We start from the raw sequence: 10924 nt of genomic DNA, 5'->3' as shown, positions 1-10924 counted from the left end.
TGAATTGCAATTTGGAGTTTGTATTTCCAACGTATAGAATACCGTGCTGCGTGGTATTTAGTTTTGTCCACCTCATTATTAAGGGCAGAATGATTTCAGAAAATTCAAGGTAATTACTCTTTTACATCCATTACCGTAAGATGGGAGTTAATTTTTGGTCATTTAAATTGTGCGTTGGAGACCCCATAAAAGGCCACATTTTTCATTATTGTATAATTCTATGTCGATGAAACAAATGTTGTGTTCCGTGCTACTTTCTCGTCATTTTTTTCATGTTTCTGCCACCATTTCCGACTGAATGAGCTTCAGTTTGTCATTTCGAATTTATTTCGTATAGACGTACATCCCAGATCTAAGTTCGCAACCAATATTCTCTTGAGAATTACAATAGAATACAAAATGTTCTTTTCTGACAACACATTGGTTAGGACGTGGACTTGGGTGTACACATAAAGTGGGGACTATACTTAAATAAATGCCTATGAGAAGAATTACCTGTTAGACGCTTCTTTACCCCAGAATAGCCTAAATACAATTTTTTAGCCAAATCAATTGATGAATGTTGTCACAACCAAGATGGGTCCTACTCCGAAAATTGAAAATTGTATACGAAGAAGGTTTCTTCTCCTTAGAAATTAAGATGTCAAAAAGGACCAAAAAACATGAAAAAGGGTCCAAGGTGGCGAAAATAGCTTAACCATTATCATATGATGATAAACGTGATCAGTTTTTGCAAGGATGGTTTCTTTCCAAATTAATAACATTTGCAGAAATTAGTATGAAAATATGGTAAGAATGTAAAATATACTTAAAATCGGGTTGTGCCCTTATCCGGGGGCAATAACTCATATCATGACATGCAAAAGCGATTTAAGGTATCTTGAAAGTTTAGGAAGAATTTCGGAAATGATAGAAATACTTTTCTTACTTCTATTTTTCACCCTTTATATTCGGTATTTCAGTGATTACGCTCCCAATGAATTTTGCATTTTGAGTTCTCATCAGACGGATTATTGTCATGTGAAAGAACTACTTCTTCACGTTCTGAAATGAGTTCCATAACGCTTGGTCATTTTTGTTTGTTTAAATGTGAAAAAAATCTTCAACTTGTACAGCAAATGTTTAAATCTCCTTACGAAGTTTGGTCCTGACTACTATTTTGAAATTCGATTCCATTGAAAACATTATCTCTATTTTTCCCGATTTTAGAATTTTTTCAACGCGATAAACGTTTTTTTTTATTTTTTAGGGATGTTAAAAAAGTATTTATTCTTTAACTTTGGTCTGACCGCGATAAATTATTTTGACATCATCTATTCAGGTTCGCCACCTCATAATTGTCGTCGCTTTATACTCCCCAAAAAGACTACACATCATATTAGAATTTAAAAAGAAAAAACACTACAAATGTACATTCGAAAATAATAAGTTAAAATAAAAAAAATTGTCAAAATAAAACATTACTATTGTACATTTCAAAAGCCAAAATCAAAAGTTTGAAATCTTTCAGTTTTACGCGATTTTTTTTTTTGGATTTTATCCTTTTCTGCCAAGAGATAATTCCGAATTTGTCTGAATCGTTAAAATTAGTTCAGCGGTTCTTGAGTTCTAAGCGTAGTAACTAACATAACTTTAATTTTTATAAATAGATAACCTTTTACATTATTGAGTTAAAGTCGTGCATTTTTGGATTTTATGTTTCTCCTAAGTCTTGTAAAAAAAAAAAAAACAGTAAATAAAGACAAAAATTGGGCGACACCCAAAATCACCATGAATGTTTAACTGCGTATTAAGGCTTTAGATTGTGTATGTAAAATCGGATGAAACAACTTTATTTGGTCAAATGTACAGTCCTTGATGTATAATTTGGCACCCTACAATAATCCCCATTGCAGTTATGCAATTATAAAGTGGGGATTACTTACAAAAATATTAAATGTAGTATTTAGGTCCGCGTTATCTGGTGTGGGTCATACCGAAGAAAACCTCAAGCCACGGCCAAAGGCCGGCTTCTTACAAAATGAAATAAATTTAAAAAACTTTGGTTCGTGTTAGCCGCTGTTGCAACGAGCGAAAACCGCCTACTTATAAAAAGTTTAAAATTTAGAAATCTTGGGCTTCCGTTAGGCGTTGCGGGACATACCTGGAGGAGTATGTCCGGCCGAAGCCCAACTACTTAGAAAACTTTGGTTCGCGTTAGCCGGATATACTCAGAGGAGCAAAAAGTTTAAAATGTACATAAAGGTTAAAAATTAGAAGAATTCGGTTTGTGTTAGCCGTTGCGGGACATAACTAAAGGAATAAGTCCGGCCGAAGGCCGTCTACTCACAAAAAGTTTAAAATTTAGAAAGCTTTGGTTCGCGATAGCCTGTGCCGAACATACCCAGAAGAGAAAATTTCATTATTTTTCGCACACCCGTCCGCATTCGTTTTGAACCTACTCATTATGATGGGGGGTTTTTCATGGATATAATCCCTGTTTCATTATGGGGGTTATGACAGAGAAAAAAAATTTATAATCCTCATAATATATATATATATATATGAGCTATAACTGGACCGATTTTCACCAAATTTGGTACACTTGCTTCTAGGATTAATTTGGCTCTACCAAAATGCATCCCATTTTGGTCCATTATAACACATTTGGCGAACAATATGTTTGCAATTTGATAAATATTTGTATGAGAGCTATATCTAAAAGTAAACCGATCTCGAAAAAATTTCCCAGAAGTTTCTTCTGAGCTATATCTGGTGCAAAATATGATTGTTGTGGAGTGCATACTACGAATGTCCCATATTACGAATGTCCCTGTCATTAAACACCAAATAGTATGAAACGTATATATTCTATCTCAGCTATCTCAGCCGATTTTCACCAAATTTAACAAATTAACTTAAGGCAAAATTCTGTCGTATTTGCTAAAATTTTAACTTATATAAAGCATTTTGTGAACAATAAATATCCAGATCTGGACCAATTACCATCAATTTCAATAGCATTCGTCCTTGGGCCAAACAAATTATTTGCGCAAAATTTCCTCACAATCGAGCAATGATATAAAAAATATTTTTTTTCTTTTGGCGCTTCCATTCGATCAAAATTTACACAGTTTATGTTTGTGTGTGTATTGTTTGGAATAAAACATAAAATAATTCAGTTGCAACTAGTACAATTTTGGGATAAAACTGGAATAACCCCAACATTCCATTTATGGCTCGCTTTTCTCATTGATTGGGATTTGTTAAAAAAATGTTGCATATCTAAAAGTATATTTGAGACTATAAGACTACGATATAGAGTTATATTTTTCCTAGTTTCTTGAAGTTGAGCCACCTTTCCGATTGAGTAATAAGTCTCAGTATAAAAGAATTGATGTGCCAAAGAAGAAATCTTCTAAATCAAATTTCATTTCATATCTAGTCTCAGAAAAAAATGGAAACTGAATATATTCCATACAAAATGTCATCAAAATTTAAAAAATATTTTTTCAGCAAATTTCGCACATTTTTCTTGAAATTTGTCTTAAAATTACTCTGAGCAATTGTCAGTCTGTCTGTGTGAAGTTTAAAGTCGATTTGATAGTATTCGGTAAATGTATAAAATCCCAAAATGGTTTTAGTACTCAGGCCAATCTTATTTGAAATTTTGTATATAACATATACAAAGGGACCCCAATATTTTCAGCTATATTTATATTACATTCAATATAAGGCGTCGAAATTTTGGAGAGAGCTATGGATTACTTCAAAATAGGGTACTGTTTGGTATTTCTTTTATGTAAAGTTCACTTAATTTAGTAATTTAAGTTAAGCAGTAGCTACTGTGATATGAGAGTATCTCTTTGTTCTCAAATAGTTTCACTTCCTCAAATAACTTATATTCTCTCTATCACAACTTCACTATCTCGACTATTCTGAAAATATGAACGAAGGGTTTCGTTCACGAAGGGTTTGTTCACAAAAAAAAAACTTTTTGCGAAATCATATACCAACTAATTTCATATTCATTCGTTAAAAAACATTTTACTTGCTCTCAGAAATAAGTGTTCGTATACTAAAGTGACCATATAATTCAAAGTTTTTGTAGCAACAAAATGAAAATAAATTTGATAAGCGATAAGGTCATTACAAACCTAATGTTCTTTGTTTGAAATTTTTTTAAACCAAATTTCTAAACCTATCAAAATTATTTTCTGTTTATTAACATTACAATTGTCACTCTGTTTTCTTTCATAATTGGCTATCCTGAAATGGAGCCCGTCATATATTCTTTAATAGAGGAAAAACAAGAAAAATGTGTTTAACCCGTTTATCCATACATTTATTAAAACTCGTTAAGTTCATGACGTGATATGATGTTGACTGGTTGGATTAACATTACCGGAGTCCAATAAAACTCGAATAACCAAAACACCCACTTTGCTAAAGCACACGTTAGCTGAGTTTACAATCACCAGCGGCTTGTAAGTGATTCATTACAAAAAAATTGGCAAACGAACGAATAATAGTTCAAAGAATAAAATAACAGAATTGGTTTGGTGACCTTAAGTGTCTAAAGAACTTTTACTTCTAAGAATTAGTAAATATAATGGAATAATCGATTATTATTATTTCATAAAAATATTTAATTTGGTATTTTCAAAAGGTGTTAAAAGTGATTGTAATTTTTTGTGGGGAAACGGGCTCTTTTCTCTACCTCTAATGGTAACTAATATAATTCGTATAAAATATTCAATTATTTTGCCTCACAAATAGACTAACAAATTTCCTACACTTTTTAGATACATTTTCTTAATAAAAATTTAAAACGCCAAAATATAATATAAATGAGAAGTTTAATCATGTCTGCTCGAAAATTACCTCCACAATCTAAAGTCAATTTTAAAAATCCCAGGATTTTAGTACCTCTTTGAATTTTTTATATGAACATTTTTCTCATTTCCAACCGAGACTCTTTAAACGGTTCTCATACCTAATTTTAGTTCTAAAACTCGATCTACTTACTAGATCTGACCCAAAGAAAAATATATTTTTCAAACGCTTTAACTAAAAAATCCCGATTTACATAACCAAGCGATCGGTTATTATTGACACCATACTGTTTAGTACTTTCTAGTATTTTTAAAAACATTAAGAGTAATAATGTCAAAAATAACGCCTAAGCTCGCTCCAATACAGCAAGAATAAGATAGTTTTGTAACAATGTTGCACCTTTTAATTTCTTCTTGATTTATTCATCACCTGCGCACAGAGAGTAGGACCATGTAATATTTTAAAGTTCAATGCAATCATACAATTACAATCTTTTTCTCTGTCTATAAATTGTCAAATTTAAATTCTTTCTTAAACATGAGCGCACAGCTAACAAGAAATTTAGATTAATTCTTCACCAAATATTTTGTCATTTTAAGACCTCTTAGAGGGTAGAAAAGTCAGGAAGACTATAACAAATAAAACATTAGCCTCATAAGTCAAGTAATGTTTGATTATGATATGATTGAATTTGTTTCAAAGTATCGACAATAAATGAAGATCGGCAATATCGCAACTTGTTGTATAAATGATAGAAGATTGTCATGCCGAATTTTCAGTCATAATTTAATTTCAGGAAATTGTCAGCGTAAGGTTTCGTCTTAAACAGAATCCATATGTCAGGTATTGTTCGACCAGTTATTCTGGGATTTGATTCTAAACACTGGCTTAAAACTAACATCATTGGAGGACTACACAAGATTAACATCACCGAAAATGTTTCCTCAAGATGAAGGGTTTAAAATCTCTATTTTTTATATGTTCAAGCTTAGTGCAAGGTAATTGAGATGTTCTTCCGAATAATACCGAATAACGGAAGGTACCGTTATGTGGGGACTATACCAAAACCCGATATGTCTCGTTTCCAATACCAACCATCCTAGACACAATACAAATTGTTCTGCTTAATTTTGGAGGGTATGAAAATACCGAACATACGGATTTACCGTTAAATATATACGAAGACGTGGGCCTGTATTGGCAAGTTTTGTCATAGGCCGAACTTTGAATATCCTCCACCATTTGGTACAAATTTGGCAATTTTCAAAAAATTAAAATCCATTAAAAATTCTGTTAAAATCTTAAAAATACCGAATGTATTAGGGTCTATACGACGACGTAGATCTACATACGGAACTTTTGTCATAAGCCTGCACAGACAATTTTCTGTCGTAGGCTGTAGTATGTATTACGCACTTCAAATACTTAATTTGAAATAAGTCCGGTAAATAATGTCTCTAAAATCATCAAAATACCGGACGGACTGACATTGACATTAAATCGACATAGAATTTTATGCGGATCAAGAATATATATACTTTGTGGGGTCTAAAATGTATATTTCGAGGTGTTACAAACGGAATGACAAACTTAATATACCCTGCATACTATGGTGCAGGGTATAAAAATAAATCTGATGAATAATGTCGCCAAAACATCAAAAATACTTAATATAGGGAGGCACTGTTATATGGGAGATATAGGAAAAAGTGGACCTGCATAAGTAGTTCTCAGTTACTGACTGTAGTACCCATAACTAACTACAAATGCGAAATTTAAAACAATTCCCGTGTATAATATCGTTAAAATCATAAAAATACCGAATATGGGGAGGCACCGTTACATGGGGGCTATACGACAACGTGGTATTGCATCGTCAATTTTCTGTTATAGGCTGTAGTACCAATAACGAACAATTTTAAAAGTCAAAAATGTTTATGGAATGTGAAAATTTGATATGTTACGAAAATATTTGCAGCGCTAAAATTAAAATTTGTTTCATCCCGGTTTTAGATTTTTGTCACGGGTTGGGACCACTTCAAAGTCCAATTGTATATAAATTATCCCATTGGCGTATAACTTCTTGAAATAAGCTTTTTACACCCCACAAACAATATATATATTCTTGATCACCATAAGATTCTGCGTCGATTAAACCATGTCGGCCCGTTTATCTCTCCGTCTGTGAAAATCACTCGATCTTCCATAGGGAATGAAGGGGGTTGACAAACTTTCACTCTGGACAAAATTATACAGATTTTAGGTCAGTAGAAATTGTGGTATATCCCCCATATATCTTATGATATTTTGAGTGTTTTATTTACTAATAATGTTAGATCGAACTTTCAGTAAGACAATTTGTTTTCGCAGTGTGTAGGAAACATCCTAGCATACAACTGTCTATAAAAGCTAAAGTTTTCATCTTCTATATCTATAAAAGAGGAAAATGTTTGTATGTTTGTTTGTTTGTTTGTAATTTATGGACTCGAAAACCGCTGAATAGATTTTCCTGAAAATTTCTTTATATACTGCAACATCGCCTGAAAGTAACATAGGCTATATACATTTTTGAATTTCCACTTGGAACTGGAGATATAGCATCAGAATCGGAGGTACCTCCCAAAAATTTAGATTTTATATACACATATCTATTGATTGGTTGAAGATACAGCCTCCAAATTTGGAATACGTAACGGAATTTGGAACAAAAATAAGTTTGCCAAATTATATTGTAATCGGTTCAGATTTGCATATAGCTCCCATATATATTTTCGACCGATTTCGTTCATTTGATGCCTCAAACACAATATGAATGTTCGATTCCAATGAAATTTGGAATGTGTGACGGAATTTAATCCGAAAATAAATTTGTCAAATTATATTGAAATCGGTTCAGATTTGGATATAGCTCCCATATATATTTTCGGCCGATTTCAAGCATTTGATGCACCAAACACGCTATGTATCCCCAATTTCAATGAAATTTGAAACGTGTGATAGATTTTATTTAAAAAATTGATTTCCCAAATTATATTGAAATCGGTTCAGATTTGGATATAGCTCCCATACACATTTTCGTCCGATTTCATGTATTTGGTGGACCAAACACTATATGTATTTCCAATTGTAATGAAATTTAAAATAAGTAACGGAATTGGGAGCCAAAATGAATTTGTCAAATTAAATTGAAATCGGTTCAGATTTGGATATAGCTCCCATATATATTTTCGACCGATTTCATGTATTTTATGCACCATACACGATATGTATGTTCGATTCCAAAGAAATTTGGAATATGTCACGGGATTTTGATTAGAAAATAAATTAGTCAAATTATATTAAAATCGGTTCAGATTTGGATATAGCTCCCATATATATTTTCCGCCGATTTCACATATTTGATGCACAAATAAATAAATCCGAAAGACAAACCCTTCGTGTATGCATGTCATGTTACTGCTTTTCTAATGGTTTTGGTTATTTACGCATTAAAGTAGTGCAATAATTTTTTTTTAATTTTTAAATTTGTTTTTTTTTTTAGCCAACATATATTCGTAAATAAAATTTTTAATGCATATAAAATCAAAAGGGGTAGCGAAGCGCACCGGGTTCAGCTAGTATAGATATATAACTGTACCTCCAAATATTGGGCATTTTGATGGTTTGTGTCGGCTTTTTCAGAATTATTTCAAATTTAGCATTTGATGTTCGAAATATAGGACCACGTCTTCGTATATAATTGTACCTTCGATATTTGCATTCATTGGCTGTTCAAGCCAACATTTTCGTTGTACTCTACCAAAAAAAAAAAAAAAAAATGATATTAAAAGTTCGGCCCTGCCGTACTTATCTGCCTTTTCTCTTCTAGATATTGTAACAATAAGTTGATGAACAATCTACTGCTCATGCAATTATTAAACAGGTGCATGATAAACGTTCTGTGTTTTCAATACTTTTGCTTCACATTAGTTGGCTGTTTCGATTAACAACTAAAATTCGCCTTTATTTTAAATTATCAAAATTTCCGTAATCAGTGCGTTGGAAGTATTATATACGTACTATTAATTATTGATGCTGGGCAATAAGGCTGTAGCGAAAACAAAGAATTCTTATTAATTTCGATTTAAAATGAAAATTATGCAAATTGAAATCAATATTTTTGCATCAGAGTTGTATAATACGGATTATTTCGATTCTCAATTAACTGGTAATACGGTTTCAATAAAGTAAATGTATACATATAAGTATATATGTAAGTATGTACATATGTACACACTATTTTGATATTTATACGTACGACCTGCTGCATAGCGATAGGTGAGCAAAATTACCAGGTAAGCCAGATGTGAGGCATGGTGATATTAAATTCTGCAAATAATTAATTGAGTGCGTGCTTGTGTTTAATTGTGAATCGCGATAGTGAAAATATTGTTGTATCTGTATTCGGTCACCGCTTATTGCGTGGGTGCGCTGAGTGCAATTTGTCGTTGGCTGACCATGAATACGGCGACCACAATGTTGAGGTTATTACCGCCACTACATCAATTCGCCATAATTTTGTTTATTTTACGCAATTAGCTAAACACAACCAAACAAATAATCAGTTACATTTAAAATTGAACAAACCGTTGTACTGAAAGACTGACCTTTGTTATATTTAAACCAACAAGAGGATGAACTTTGATAGTTATAATTTACAATTTGCATAATTGATTTATTTTAATTGATGCAATTAGAAAATATATTATTTAAGTAAATATTTACATTTATTTATTTAATGTGAAGTGGATATTAAAAAAATGTGCGTATGAATAAACTGAGTGAATATAATTGATTTCTAAGTGCGTTAATTTATTTTAAAAAATGACATATATTTATCGTGAAATGTTGTGTTAATAAGAAAGATTTCGGAGTGCCGATTCTAGGTATTTGGATTTTGGATCTATGGTACAATAATTTCCAAGATGGGACATAGCAATCACTTGAGTACAATTTTTTTCTTCTGATTGTCATGTAATCTTAAAACATGTATATAGATTTTTTTTTCAAAATCTGTTGAAATTTAAATTCATATTTGCAGCCTTCGGGGACAATAAATGTTTTCCTTTAGGGATGAGAAAGTATCAACAACTCGATATTGTAGAAAATCCCAGTTCTTAACATTGTAAAGTTTATTGAAATTTTCAGTTCGTTTTTATGGATTTAGTTTTGTCCAAACTTACTTGGTCATTCAGTTGCAACACCTCAAAATATTAGTTTAAGTACTTTTTCCTAATCAGAGTACAATTAGATGTCGATTAATTTACAATCGTTTGCCTCTCCGCCCGACAGTTGAAATTACCGAATTCATACATCACAAGAGTAATTATTTAAATGTATTTCGATAGGCCAAGTTTGAACTATATAAATATGAAATTTATTTTTAATACACCACACTGTGGTCAGGTTATTGTGTTATTTGTTTGTTATATAGAGAAAGAAGGGAGTTAGCATCATAGTTTCTTTGTATGATCTGCACAGAATCAACTTCAGACTGCTGTCATATCTAAGCCACTCGTCCGACATCTGTTAAAATTATTCCAGTGACAGCTCATTATATTGTTTACAAGCGTACAAAAACATTTTGGTGAAAATTTTCCAGAAAAATAGTTATCCGTGATGGAATACAAGCGTGATAGTGTGATTTCATTATATTTGGCTGGAAAACAACAAGTGGCTATCGTTAGAGCACTCCAGCATTTAAATGTGAATAAATCTTTTGTGTCTCGTACCATTGCTCATTACCGTGATATTGGTAGCGTAGCCCATACTCAAGGAAGTGGACGGAAGAAAACAGCAACATCAGCAGAAATTGTTCGAAAAGTAAAGAAGCGACTTGATCGAAACACGCGCCGCAGTGGCTCGTGTGCTGAACATATCGCAATATTCCATTCGCAAATATTAAAAAAAGAGCTCGAGGCAAAGCCATTGAAATTCCAAAAATTGCAAGAACTTACACCGCAACAGAAAGAAAATAGACTCAAAAGAGCTAGAGTTGCTTCCCTTGCCCGAAAGTGGTGAACTGCCGAATTTGGTTTTCTCCCATGAGAAAAAATTCGTTGTCCACCAG

This window comes from Musca domestica, unplaced genomic scaffold (genome assembly GCF_030504385.1).
Source record: "Musca domestica strain aabys unplaced genomic scaffold, Musca_domestica.polishedcontigs.V.1.1 4, whole genome shotgun sequence".
Lineage (NCBI taxonomy): Eukaryota > Metazoa > Arthropoda > Insecta > Diptera > Muscidae > Musca > Musca domestica.
The sequence above is the reverse complement of the archived record's forward strand: the minus strand, read 5'-3'. Positions refer to the sequence as shown.